Raw genomic sequence first — 15,090 nt, 5'->3', positions numbered from 1 at the left:
CAGATACCAATCTTATATATTTCAGAGTGAAAGTAAGTTTAAATTTGAATTTATTCTTTGTACAATTATTATTACTGTTTATGTACGTTATTACAAAAATATAGTAAAATAATGTTAATTTAGTTAAAAGATTTTATTTTGCTCTCTCTCTCTTTTTTTAGTTCCAAAGGGGTAATTTTCCCAGCAAGGCTATTAATTTCGTTTTGGCATTTTGCGTCGTCCACTATGAAACTACGTTTCACTTTTCAAATTGTTGCCACCAAATATTAGAGCCCTGCATTATATTTAAAGAAATTAAATAATGAAGAATCTGCATGAAAGTTTCTCGCATTGTGAAAAAACAACGGTACCTAGAGCCATCAAATTTTGAATAATGTAGCACTCCACTCGATTATGGAACCCAATTTCGAAATTTGGTTTATTATCTATTTTTTATTTTCTAAAACTTTAACAAAGTTTTGATTAACAAACTTGTAAGACATCAAAGTTAAATTTGAAGAATCTTAAGAACTGGTAATCGAATAATCGCTTGAGTTCGTGAGACAGAAAATAAAACTTGGGAAGAGTTAAATATCCTTTATTATTCCAAATTGATTTCACAGAACTCCTTCTTGGAGTTTTTCAATAAAGCTTCCACGCGGACTTGAACTCAGGAACTATGAAATTAAACTTAACTAATCTTAGCTAAAAAGATATTGCCGAAGCTATCAAAATTCTAACAGAGTTGGCCCCTTAAATAACGGTGAAGCTAAGTAACGGTGAAGCTATCAAGGGCCTTATGTACGGCCGAGCGTAAGATCTTAAGAAAGAGTTGCCTAAAAAGGCAGACCCGCGCTAGTCAGAATCACTGGTTCTCTCTAACGAAATCAGTAGAACTTCACAGATAAATACTTCTCCTCATTTGCGATTCTAAAAATACGTTCTGGCCGGAAGTTGTAAGCTTGAAATTAAGAAAAGATAGAACAGTAACTTTAAGTCAAAATTTAACTGTTAGATAAATTAAGATAATCCTTACAAACTCAACGAAGCGAGCAATGGCAACATTGTATTAAAAAAAAACATTTTTATCACCAGCGGGAAATTCTAAAGATATGCCCATTTTAAATATTTTGTGATATTGCTGTTGAACTTCATTTTATGGTTTAAGTGCTCAAGAATATGATATTTAGTAAATAAAGCTAACACACAAAATGCCCCTTTGGTCGTAATATAAAATCTGAAAATTTTATTTTATTTTTTATGTTTCGTGCATTCCGCCCGCGTGCAATTTCGGTTGGAGACTATTGCTATGTCTGATTCAGGTTTGAGATAAACTAATTTCCAAATGCTAAACAAGAGTCTAATTTATATCTAAAATAAAAATCATCTATTTTCATTTACTGAATGAAACTACCATTCATCTCATAAAACTCAGAAGCAAAGCTTAATTATCTTTCAGCCTGTAGATAAATTCACTGATATCATTCCATTCGTACAGTTGAGTGGACTTTAGAACATGAGTATGAGTGAGTAAACAAATAATACTGCTTTTCGTTTCAATACTTTAGCAAGTAATCAGTTAAAATTATGCCGATGCATATATACACAAGTAATATCTTAAAAATTCTTCCGACAAGTAATTGATATTGCTAAGAAAATTATAAAATCTTGTGAAAGATATTACGTTTAAAATTAAAACTAACAAACCTGTTTGAATGTTCTTGCGAGAACCACTTCAAAACATGGTCCATTTTTCCTTCCTCAAAACTCTTGCCGCATTTTCCCAAAATTTAATTTTCTGAAAACTCATTTTCTACATATTTCAATCATCTTAACCTCTATCCCAAGTTTTCCATTAGCTGAATTCTTCCGCACGTGCTGTCCATCCAGGGCAGTAAAACATAGGATTCCACTATCTCAAAGATTGCCAAGTTTACCATCTTTCCGGTCAGGTGAATTTTATGGCTTTGCAATGGAAATCTTTTACGACTGGATGCAGTAAGAGATATGTCGGTGACCAGACATCAAAGAGAGAATTCCAGAACTTATGTCCGAAGCCAAAAGGATAGCTTTAGTTGTTTCTTGATTTTCCTTGATTCGGACGTGTTCCATTTTACTCCTCGTCGAGGGACTTTTGTGCTCTATGATGAAGATACTTTTACGAGATGATTTTAGCTCAAATTTTCTCTGCACGTGAAAGATGTCTCACAAAAGTTCATCTTCATGCGGTTGGTTTTGGTGAGATGTCTTTCGAATATCCACCACTTGAAAAGTTATGCAATTCTTTCTGGATTTTAGCGATAGTTTTTCTTTTTCTGTTGTTGTTGACAGAAATATTATGGTTGAATATCTACGGAGCGCTTTCAAACTTCTGAGTACTTAATATCTGCTTTTATAAATTTAAGAACCATTCGCAAAATCGTCCGCAAAGAATTTTTATTTGTTTATTAAATTCTGTTATTATTTGTACGTCCGTACACAAAATATAGAGAACAATCTTCATGAAAATATTATAATATTTCAAAAAGTAAAAACGATATTAATTAGTGAGGTTTAAAATTAACGAAATAAGCGACGGAATTATCATTTTAAAATAACTGAAAAACACGGATTTTGGATGAGGACTTCTTAACAAATAGTTATACGGTAATGCAATTATGTTGCTAATATAAGAGTTCCTCAAAAGAAAGAATTATACTGTTATGCAGTTATGTTGCTAATATACGAGTATCATGGTTTTTATTGGTTGCTCTACTCAGAGGTTTAGTTGTGTTAATTGCCCTGTGCAAAATTTGTTAACGTTTTCAGTAAAGCAATCATGAGTTGTCATTTGTCGCATATAGCAAATCAGATTATTTCCGACAAATTAAAGTATGGTATATTTCCGACTATAAGCCTAGAGATAAGATTTTTCTTCAAAAATGCAGCCAAAATTAAAAATTCATATAAAACCGTATTTTAAGTTGCTTCATATCATAAATTATATATCGAAAACTGTGCTAATAATTGGTCTTCTGGCTTAGGTAGACCTACTAGACGAGCTGAACGTAAATGCTACTCACCTTCAGCTTTCATTCGAAAAATAGTGCTTAAAGCATTGCAGAATGAAAGAGCTTACCCTTTCTCAATTCTCTCAAATTATGAGAGACTTATGTGTTGTGACGTATCTCACTTGTTTGACAGTAACATTGGAACAATCCCATGAAATTCATCGTCGCGAGGAAGCAAGATTACGCCTGTCGCTGGCAAGAGCGTCGAGCATGATACAGATGACAGTACGACTTCCCTCAATTCCACTCCCAATTTTGAGGAAGAGCACCGCGAGGGAGGACGGTTCCGTGGATCTCTCACTCCTGTTTCCCTACTACCAACCTATCGAGAGAACTTTCGGCTCGTCATATATTTAGAGTGTCCCCACGTCGCAAAGTCACTATACATTTACAAACATCCATGTCCTCTCCGGGATTCGAATCCGGGTCCTTCGGTATCACAGTACATTTAGGTTTTATTATTATTATTATTATTATTATTATTATTATTATTATGCATTGCACTTATGCACAATGATATCAAACGAATGTAATACTGCCTCTGTTCGGACATGTAAACTTTTTATTGGAGTTCAATATACGCTGGGCCCGGCATGACTTCTGACGGTACGGTCCGGGCGTTGGGACAGGCCGTCCTGTGCGAGGCTCGCGTGTGGCCCCTCAAGCCGGACTCTAGATAAGGGAGGACGTGGCGCTATACCAATTGACCATCATGGTAGAGGGATGGTGCCCACGCCCTCCGTCACTTATCACTTATCGGTATCACAGTAGGCTCATCTAACCACTGCACAATCTGAGCGGCTTTCAACTTTAAGATATGTGCATTATTTTACTTTGGTTTTCAGTTGGAGTAACTATTCCCAAGCAATTGCAAGCTTTTTGCCCATTTGTGCTTTGAGAGCAAAACACATTTCTATACTCCTCTATGGGAAAAAAAAAAAAAAAAAAAAAGAACTATATATTCTGATCGATTTATAATAAAGTTATCACTACGAGACGGTAAGATATCATCTACGAGACGGTTGACACTCACCCTTACCTGGCTATAGGATAGAGACTTTCGAGAATATCTAGAATATTCCAAATCAGGTGTCGATATTAAGAAAATTGATTAATGTATATTGGGATCTAATAAAATAAAAATAATATTGTTTTCTATTATTTAACCTAAAATATTATTTTTTAATCAAATTACTTGTAGTTCATATATAAGCTGACCCGAAACGTCAGTAAAAACCAGTTTTGTGTAATTTCCTTACTTTTACATGGATATATACCGTATTTATCATTATATTTTATCTGAGCAGAAAATCTGGGAACGTTAAACATTCAGGTTGTAAAATATATTGGATTTCGATCTCCATTGAATTATATGCTGTGGAAAATTTTTTAGTTGATGAATTTTCTTTTTGCTTTTGTTCCTTATTTTAGTGACTAATATTTCAGCAAACTTTGAAACAGCATAAGTGACATTGCTAGGCTTTTTACTTCCTTGTACGAAGTAAAGGAAGTATTGCAATGGCGAAAATTTTCGGTTGTCATATTTTAACGACAATATCCATTTTGACCGCTATTGAATGAAATTTAACGATGTTTTTGCGTAACATGTATATGTAAGGACATAATAAAGGACTCATTTACCCAACACGTGTTGCAAAAAGGATTTAAATGGATTCAGAAGAGATTTTTTTCGTCATGTCTGTACGTACGTACGGTATGTATGTATGAATGTATCTTGCATAACTCAAAAACGTTGAAATTTTGTATATAGGACTGCTGTGTAACTCCCTTTTTAGTTGCACCAAAAGTATATGTATATATATAATCTTTCAAAATTGAACTTACTAAGTATGGATTCACCCTTTTAAGATAATTCTACTATAATTAAACTTAGGAGATAATATAATCAATATTATTTAGTAAATAAATTATATATATATATATATATATATATATAATTTATTTACTAATGGATAATTGAGTATATTATCTTCTTTGAGAAAGGTAGCAGAATTTTAGTTGAATGAAGTAACTTATAAGTATTTAAAAATGAGTCTCGAAAAATATTTTAAAATGAAACACAAAATATTATTCATGAAAAAAAAATGGAAACTTTTAAAAATTATTAAATATGAAGCACGAAAAATGAAAGAAACTTTAACAAACCAAGTAATTAGCGTTACTGATTGGAAATTGGTTGACGTTTCAACGGGAACAAACCAACCTCCCATCAGTTAACAATAATTCATAAATGCGGAAGGTGTTTCGTCTTTTACCTCAAGTAAGAATAACGATGCTTAACTGGTATTATGTAAGCTGAGTATAAGCCAAATAGATAAGTTTTAAGTGAGATGAATTTAAATTGATGTACTATATTGATTTTTTTTAAATATCGTGAGATGAAATAGTTGTAGAATTATCAACAATTTAAAAAATGTTTAAGTGCGGCTAAGCCTAGTTTTTTTACAATAGCAGTCATATTTGTTTATATTTATAAATTAGCAGAAAAGTGAATTAAGATGGTTTTTGCACCTTCAGTGTCTTTTTGCCGAATGGGGCCAAAAGTAAAGTTTCAGATTTGTGCATTGAAAAATCTGTCTTCTTGCCCACTTGCCGAATTGCTTGTTTTTGCATAGATACTCTAATTTTAATGGTAAAAATTGTTTTATTAATTGTTTCAACTGTATTTGCTGTTTTATATTTGTCTATATTTTTCAATTTTTAATAAAGATATTTTGAGGTTTTTGTGTATTTTTGCGTTGTCGCGAATTGAGAACTGAATTAATTGAATGAGAAATTATCTTAATGAAATTGGAGGAATAAAACCTTAATTGAAATGTTGGAAAACATGCGGATATATTTGTGTATATTTGATTTTAAAAACTACCAATGTTATTAGTTAAGAATAAAAACAATTCGCAAAATACATTAGAATGTAAAGAATAATGAATGCATTTATATTAATTGTTGTATATACTAAACAGCACATTAATAGAATATCGTACCTGGGAGTTATTATTTAAACAAAAAACTGTCTTTAATTTTCTTAATATGTTTATAAGAAAAGGAATTACGCTCGAAAAATAAAGCGGAATGCCTAATGTAACCAGGTTATAAATATAATAAAATTTCTAAGCTTATAATACTCTAGCATTCCTGTCTTGTGTCCTAGATTAACTGTTTTTTATTTCTCCCTTCCCATTCAAGATATGTAATCGAAAATTATATTAATATATATTTCAAATGTGGTTCCACGTACGTGTGCCTCAATATCCATATATCTCGAGCGGACTTTTATGAGAAAATAGCATTAGACATTTCTTTTAAAACCAGTTTCAGCTCATTCCTATCGAAAGAAAATAGAAATGTTAATGGAAGTGCGTTGAAATAACTCAGAACTAAGCTGCACAAATAATGTTTGGAAATGACGTAGGAGGTTTCGAAGGGAATTCTCGGAAATGCTGTTACTCAAAGCGTAGAAAACATGTTTACAAACGAAAAATATGTTAGGTGCTGTTGCAAGTATCTGGTAAAAGTATTGACTTTTTGTTATTTAATTGTGAATCATTAAGTAGATTAAACGACTTTGAATAATAATTCAAATTTAAATTTCAAATCAAATATGTAAGAGATGGTTCTTTCGGAAATGACAGTTTGCTTTTTTTCTTATGATTTCTTTTTTCCCTTTTATTATTATTATTATTATTATTATTATTTTAAATCTTTGATGTTTAAAAATGGCGTTAAGATTCTAATTTAAGTGTTGTGTTCAAAAATGTTTAAAAATATAAAAACTGAAAAGAATTGAAGTTTGAAATATTAATGATAATTTACTACTACCGACTAAGAAAAAAGTGATAGAAATAATGGTATTGTAAAGTTACTATTGTTCTGCCTTAACCAGTTGCTTATAATTTCAGCCTTTACTATAGCTTCTCTTTTCCGTTTCCTCACTAGAAATGTAAATGTGTTAGACAGTATTTAACCCGAGGTTTTGGGGTTATAAAACAGAGCGCGTTTCTGCCTCTCGAGGCCACTTTATTTTAGTTATGTCATCTTAGTGAAGTTTGTAATTATTCGGCTTTGCATTATTTGCTGCTGATATTTAAATTGTTGCACCGGTGAAAAATTATGAGCCAACTTAGATTTAAATTTAATTGTGTGGTCTTTCAGTACTGGTTTACATTTTAAATTTTGAATTTAACTGTTTTTTTAGTTACATCGTCACAAGTGGTGGCTGATCCTGTAAGCACCAGAAGTGCGTTTATGTTTCGAGTTCTGTTAAGTAAAAAGGTTTGTTTTAAACCAAGTTCTTTAGGTTTGTTCTGTAGGTCTTTTCAGACTCAGCGATAACGTCTCACGAGTCAACATCTGTGAGGAGTTCGATAATAGTTTATGCTCCCAAAATAGGCAGACTGTAATAAATCTCTTCATGCATGCAATTTCTGAAACAAGTTTTCAAATTTCCATTATTAAAACTTGCATAAAATCAGAACAACGTAGTGAAATTTTAAAGATTTTCATAGCATTTAGTAATGACTTAAATAAGATGCGCAATGCATAAAAACAGAGCGATTTTAACACAGGAAAAAGAGCAAATTTCTGTTAAGGTGGAGGAATTTACTTACAGATAATGGAGATTTAAATGCATGATTGCTACTACAGTTTAAGTACGTTACGAGAAAATTAGTATACTGATTGCAATAAATAACAATAAGTTCTCAAATTATCGATCGTAGCATTTACAGTTTTCCATGGTCTGTTCTACTATCGAGTACATCTTAACGTAGGTTTCTTTTATTGTTTTCCTTGCACAATTCCTTTATCAAATTAATCATGTGTCAACAGAGAGTAGCTACCTTCAAAATTCTTTACGCTAATGTGTGAGGAGCATGAGGATTATTCAACTCTCTTTGTCGATAATTCCTTCCGTAAGCTTTCAAAGCTTTGATTTCTGTTTTTGGAGAAGCAATTAATTTTGCGCTAAGAAGCTGTACCAAGAAACAAAATTGGAAACATTTATTTTGAGGTCTAGCATTAGCAGAAAGGGAAAAGTAACCAACCTAGAGCATGCCAAACATAATATCTGGACAACCCCGTGTAAAAAAGTAATCATGGAACTAGGATACTAAAGCTATCTATTGTTGGGTCCGATGGACCCTAAATTGCGCCTCATATGACATTCATGGTCTACAGCGGTCACTTCGTTGTTGCCCCCCGTGGAATTGGTAAAAGGGGGACCTATTCCTTTCCCCTCATCCTCTTATGGTCTTACTCCATCAATAGGTTTTCCTGGAGAATTAGATTTTCCTTTTTATTTCCAGTTTCCCCCCACCGGGCTCTTTGTATCAGATGTAGTTATTCGGCTCAATTCTGTTTCATTTGGCTCCCCGAGCACTTGTTAAATACCTTGTTCCGGTCAGCAGAGTTTTTTTAGTGTACTTTCTGTATAAGTACAAGATGGTCGACTAAAAGTTATATCTTGATCTAAGTTAGTAAGGATTAATAATTATCAGTCCGCCACGGGAGTTCTAGCAGTAAAAATCTGCTAATACGAGAATGTGAAATTTTTTCGTTTTCAAAAAGTGTGCTATAGCTGGTTAGCGTATATCCTATTTTATCTGAAACGTACTTGCGAACGGAGGAGTAACATTAGGAAGATAAGAAAGTATTTTTTTTCTCTTGCTTCCCATCCCTCTTCTGCAGAATATTTACGTATGAGGCATTTTTGCTTGCTGTTACCACGAAATGTTAATATTGAAATTAATTTACATGATACTTAAATTTTAGTGTCAGAACTATGTTTTTTGAACTAAATTACGTTCTTTGGAATTGTTTTCTCAGTATATCTTTTGGGAAGTTTAAATTACTGCGAATAAATGTATGCAAGTTCTTTACACAGCTTAAACATTATTTAATGTAATAATACATTAACGTCGTTTTAACATAATTAATGTCGTCTCATTTTTCTTGAATGTAGTCTTTAGAGCATATGCATTAAATTTATTGAACCTCAAAGTGTTTTTAGCTTAAAATTACTTAGCTTTCGAGTTAGAAATATTAAAAGAAACTTTAAATACCTTCTTTCAAGATGTACTTTACAAATCAAAAACTGATTATATATACTATATACGTAGTTTCAAGATGTACTTTACAAATTAAAAATTGATTATATATAAGTTGTTTCAAGATGTACTTTACAAATCAAAAACTGATTATACACTGGTGTGCAAAAATTAAGGACGAGACGGTTTTTTCAATATAACTTTGTACAAAAGCTTTCCAAATCAACACATTTAATACCGTAAGATCACCAATACGTAAGGACATGACTAATGTAAGCAACACTTACTAAAAGAGAAATCAGAGGGATAAAAAGAAGCTATATTGAAAAAGTAGCATGGAGCGCAATGCGACTGAAGGCCGAAACATCCCTGTGATGGGTGTCCAGCAAGAAACATCCGGTCTTTAATAGGGGATATGATCTCCCCTGACTGCTAGGCAGGTTTCACAGCGTCTGCCCATGCTGAGAATGAGGGTGTCAATGAGTTGTTGAGGCATTGCTGCCCATTCGTCTTGCAGCGCCAATCGAAGCTCCGGAATCGTTACTGGTGGTAAGGTACGAGCTGCCAAGCGTCTGCCTAAAAAATCCCATACATGCTCGATGGGATTGAGATCCGGAGATCGTGCCGGCCAATCCATACGTTCAATATCCTCACTCTCTAAGAGTTGTTCAGCAGATACTGTTCGATGACATGGTGCATTGTCGTCCATGAAAAAGGAACTGCGGACCCATAGCGCCTCTAAAAAGACGCACGTATGGAAGAAGAATCTCGTTACAATAACGGGTCCCGTTGACTGAACCTGCGTCGAAGATGTGAAGGTCTGTACGACTACCAAGCATGATGCCAAACGAGAACACCGCCACCTCCATACCTGTCCCTTTGAATGATGTTCGAGGGATGATTGCGGCTTCCCCGCTCTCTCCAGATGAGTATGCGATGAGAATCGCTACTCAGACTGAATCTGCTCTCATCTGTAAAGAGTACTCGTCCCCATTCATTGTCTCTCCAATTCCGGTGTTCCCGGCACCACAGAGAACGCCTTCTCCGATGGGCAGGCGTTAGAGGTACACACCGTACAGGGCGTCGTGCCAACAGACTACCACTGTGCAGTCTTCTGGCCACGGTAAAACGCGATATCGGTCGTCCAGTCGCTTGTGTCGTGTGTCTAGCGATTTCTCCCGCTGCCTGCCGCCTGTTTCTTCTGGCCTGTAAGGCAATATACCGGTCATCTGCGGGTGTGGTTCCTCGTGGACGACCACTACTAAACCCCCGGATAGCTGTTCCTGTAGTTTGAAATTGTCTCCAAAGTCGTGAAACGATACTGTGAGCAATTTCGAACTCTGCAGCCACACTTGTCACACTGCGGCCTTCCTCCAACTTCCCAATGATTCGACCTCGGGTAAAAGCATCCAGATGTCGTCTAACAGATTGATTATTCGCCATTTCTCGCTGAGGCAGCAACTCGGTGTGATTTTAACTGCTATACGGCGTGCAATCTCTTTGCCAGAAATACTGATCTTACACCGACAACATGCTTTATACTACTCAGACACTCCCCCCATTACGTCTACCTGCATATCTGCGCATGTGCTACCGTACATCACCTTACTTAATCTCTTGATTGGTCTTTCTGTCCGCTCTGCCTCTTCGTTCAGCTGATATGCTAATTTTTCGACTTCGTCCTTAATTTTTGCACACCAGTGTATATACTGTATACATTGTTTCAAGATGTACTTTACAAATCAAAAACTGGTTATATATACTATATACATATAGAAGTGGGTTAATATTTAAGTTCCATCAATGACCTTTTTAACGCGTATATAACGTATTTTAACACTAATAACTTATTTTAATAACGCTTATCATGCATGAATGATAAGAATGCTAAAAAATGTCAAGCTGTTGAATATTTGGTTTTCCAACAGAACGTATATTGCTTCTAACGCATATAACGCTTATAACTTATCCTCACTTTTGCTTTGGATAATTTTTACAATTTATCATTTTTCGGGGTTATAAATTATTTACCTAACGCGTATAATGCATGGACACTTATAATGCTCGAAAACATATTGTTGAATGTTTTCCTTTCGAACGATAACATACATCGCTTATAACCCTTAAATGTAACATATATACATATATAGATAGATAGATGGAGGTACATAGTCGCACTAGAGAGGTTGAAACACTTTGGATGCAATTTTAAAATTTTAATCCTTTCACTTTTTTATTTGATCCTAATATACATTAATTAATATTCTAAGCAGTGGAATAGGTTTTATAAATATACATACTATTTATATTTTTTATCGTAATTATGTGAGTCAAATTTCTTAATACAGAAACCTGACTACGAATTTTCTTACTAGCAATTCCTTTACTAGAGAGAAGTCCAGGTGAATGTCATTATCATCTATTTCACCATTAGTATTACTGTCATCCGCCTCTCAAATAGTATGGTCTTCAGTTTTGCCCACAGCATTACTCAGTAAGAGTGGAAATTTTTATTTTATCAGATAATATCAAGTTTTGACCACAGCATTACTCAGTAAAAGTAATAACTTTGCAACAAGGCGAGGGAAGGAAGTCCCGTCTTGTTGGAAGTGGCTGTTACAATTAAGAACAAAAGTAAAATTTGCTGTACTATTACTAAACCGCCAAATGATGCTCATCATCAGACGTTGAGAAAAATTACAAAAAGAACCTTTTTTCGGAATCGACGTTTTGATATGTCTGGCTAAGATTCAAAATTTTACCGGCTTATATTCGAAAATAAACAGTAGTTGTGTTTTATGGAATGTGATAAAAAAGAAATTTAACAGAAATTTTATAGGCACACAAAAATTTCTTCACATGATATTTACAAGAAGGTCCTAATTAACCATACCGCAATTCTTGCTTTTGCGAAGATGATTTAGCGCAACTATAAAGAAATAACTGAGATCATATGCAGTTGACGATGATACTAGCGTGCAGGAAATAAGTAAAACTGCACGCTAGAAAAACGTTTATTATACGTATTTGGTCAGACTACTGGTTTTTTCCCATTTTGCAAAACCACTGTAGAGGAAAAAGCACAGAAAATTGATTTTGCGGTAAAAGTAGCTGGAATGTTTTTCAATAATTTTCATGATTTGTTTTGATAAAAACAATAAAAAATTTTTTGGATGAAACTACTTTGTGAATTCTGAAGAAAAGTAATATTTCTCAATTTGAAATTTTCATTCGTAAATTTTGAAAATTTAAACTTTAATTAAAAACTTATTTATATGCGTTACGATATAATGTCATACATTATCTTTATTGACTAAGAATGATCTGAATTAATTCTCAGGTTTTGTGAATTTAATCAAATATTGCAAAACACGAGACAGGTAGCTTCGTGGAGGACTCTTGAAGAGAAACTGTCATGATTCATATTAGAAAAAATACTAATGAACGCATTAATCAGGATAAAAAATACGTAATCGTATTTTACGACGATTTCTGATGCTCGAAATTTTCAAGTGCTTATTGTGGTATATTAATTTGATTAATTGTAAGGGGGGAAAAAACCATGTACCTTACAGGACATGGTTCCACTCGTAACATCTTAAATAAGAATTATGCAAGATTTCTGAAAACACCTATTTTGACTTTCAATAAATCTTTTCCTGTAATTAAGCTGAAAGAAGCTCTCTGTCTATCTCTCTCTCTATATATGTATAAAATATGAATATGAAAAATAGGACGGCTTTGCTCTTTGCGAACCAGCAACCTTTAATTAACTTTCTGTAACTCAAGATCTCCCCCCTAGACCAGTACCTTCGAGAACATTCTAGCTTATTATGTAACCGCTACTATAAATAACGAATGCGCGCCATTTTGTGTCAGAAACTTCCCTCTCCCTGTGCTGTTAAAACCTACGCTGCTACTGCTGTCTTTCTTTCTTCTATGACACAGTAAATTTAAAATAATCTTATTTAGTAACGAATAGTGATCTGCTTCTGAAATTGAATTAAAGCTACGGAATAAAGATGTGCAGTTAAAAGCTAAATCATCTTGTCCCGTCATTTCAATTTCTCTTTACTATGCAAAAGCTATGCCTGAACTTTGATGCCAAGCTTCACCACGACTTCTAAAATATCACACACACATATATATAGATATATATAATTGCAAAATAATTCTTTTGAAAACGAAATATAGACATGCTTAGCATTTTCGCGCATTTAGCTGCAGAAAAATTATCATTAAAGACATAAAGTAAGAAATTTAGAACTAATATTTCACAAAGATCAGAAATTGAATTCAAATAATCATATAAATGCAACAAAGAATTTTAAAATGTTAAAACCAAAACATTTCAAACAAGCAGAATTAAATTTAAAAAAATTAATGAAATTTAAAGAAAATTTAAAATTTCAATTATTTTAGTAAAATAGAATTCTCTTTATTTAAGATTATTCTAATTAGAATTTACGTTGTTTATTTCTTGCTTTGGGGAAGGGCCAGAATTTTCGGATTAACTATTATAATTAAAATACATTGAAATGGTTGATCGGCTAATTCTGGGTACAGAAAAGCAAGGATTTTTCCAGAAGAGAGATTTCAATTAATTTCAGTGTTCCTGCCGCTGATGAAGTGGCATTGAGGTTGATTGAATTCCTCTTCTGTTTTTGTTCGTTTTTCTTTAAATTTCATTAATTTTTTTTAAATGGAGTTTTGCTAGTTTGAAATGTTTTGGTTTTAACATTTTTAAATTCTTTGTTGCATTTACATGATTATTTGAATTCAATTTCTGGCCTTTGTGAAACATTAGTTCTAAATTTCATACTCTCTCTCTATATGTATGTATAAATAAAAAAACATGTAGTCATAAACCTTATGTAAGTAAATGAATTATTTTTGATGACTTTATAAAACTGTTATTCGTTTCTATTGCAATTTGTTATGTATTTTCAATTTTTTACAAGATTTATCTTAAAAAGAATGATAAAAAATTATTAGGTAGCTGATTCCCCCCCCCCATTCTCCGATGTCTGCCATTTATGTATATGAACTGGCGAAACAACCGTTATGTTTGTTACATTTGAATAAAATGAGTCCTCAAAATGATGTTGTTTGACATATGTGGAATTTTATTTTATTTTAATTAAATATGAGAAGAAAATGGTTTTAATAATTTCTTTTTTTCTTTACAGGTAAGAAATTTCATACTTTCATAGCGGTAACATTGTGGAGATTCTAAAACGTGCTTCATTTTAAACGTAATGTATAATAACTTTTATTGAATTTAATACACTTTTCTATTTTTAGTCTACATTATCGTTACATTTTGTCAACAAGAATTTGATTTTACTTCTTTTCATTCATTTTTTTTTTTTTCAAAGCATACAGTGGCATTAAAAAAAGGCTTAATTCGCCTCCTTTTACTAGTTTAATTTTGAAAGTTGCATCTTAGTACTTGAAGTTGTTCGAAATGCTAAATGAAAAAAATTTAAATGCTTTAATTGTTCTCATTAGTTGTTTGAAAATAAATTTAAAACCATTATATCAGTGGATTCCAGGTATTTCATTTTGATCCAAATGTAAATATTAAATTCAAAAAACATCCGTGGACGATAAAGGACTTAACGACTAATAACGCAAACTACCGTAGAAGAAGGCATCACGTTTTTATTCTTTATTTTAAAAAGGTCTAGTTTACTAAATGTAAAATACAAGTCTTATCTAGCTCAAGCGAATTATCGCCATCACTTCTAACGGTTTATGGTATCCAGCTGTAAAATTATCAAATCTTTTTTATATCTTGAAGAATCATTTCTGTTCTGGCTGAAAATCATTTGCTAATTGGATATGAGTTACTGATTTTCCACGGCCAAATAAGCAATGGAACTTCCTTCCATAAAATAGAACCGTTTCTTCTGCTTAATTTTCCAAAGTTTCATCTTAGTATGGTGATTCGTATCCCACTGTAGAGTCATCAAGTTTTTTGGTGCAAAAATATA

General features: G+C 32.9%; 1 protein-coding gene across 5 annotated transcripts in view; it reads left to right on the top strand.

Moving 5' to 3' along the window:
- LOC118182775 (uncharacterized) overlaps positions 1–15,090 on the top strand; it is a 453,922-nt gene that overhangs the window by 283,134 nt on the left and 155,698 nt on the right. For 2 of the 5 annotated variants that reach the window (XM_035352161.2, XM_035352162.2), the window contains exon 2: positions 14,284–14,349. The exons of the other annotated variants lie outside the window; for them this stretch is intronic. The gene's annotated coding sequence lies outside the window, so the exon portion shown is untranslated. The remainder of the gene's footprint in view (positions 1–14,283; positions 14,350–15,090) is intronic. 5 annotated transcript variants of the gene reach the window in all.

Source organism: Stegodyphus dumicola, chromosome 3 (genome assembly GCF_044657685.1).
Source record: "Stegodyphus dumicola isolate Sdum_Otavi_A_Nest chromosome 3, ASM4465768v1".
In the NCBI taxonomy this organism is placed as follows: domain Eukaryota; kingdom Metazoa; phylum Arthropoda; class Arachnida; order Araneae; family Eresidae; genus Stegodyphus; species Stegodyphus dumicola.
The sequence above is the reverse complement of the archived record's forward strand: the minus strand, read 5'-3'. Positions and strand labels throughout refer to the sequence as shown.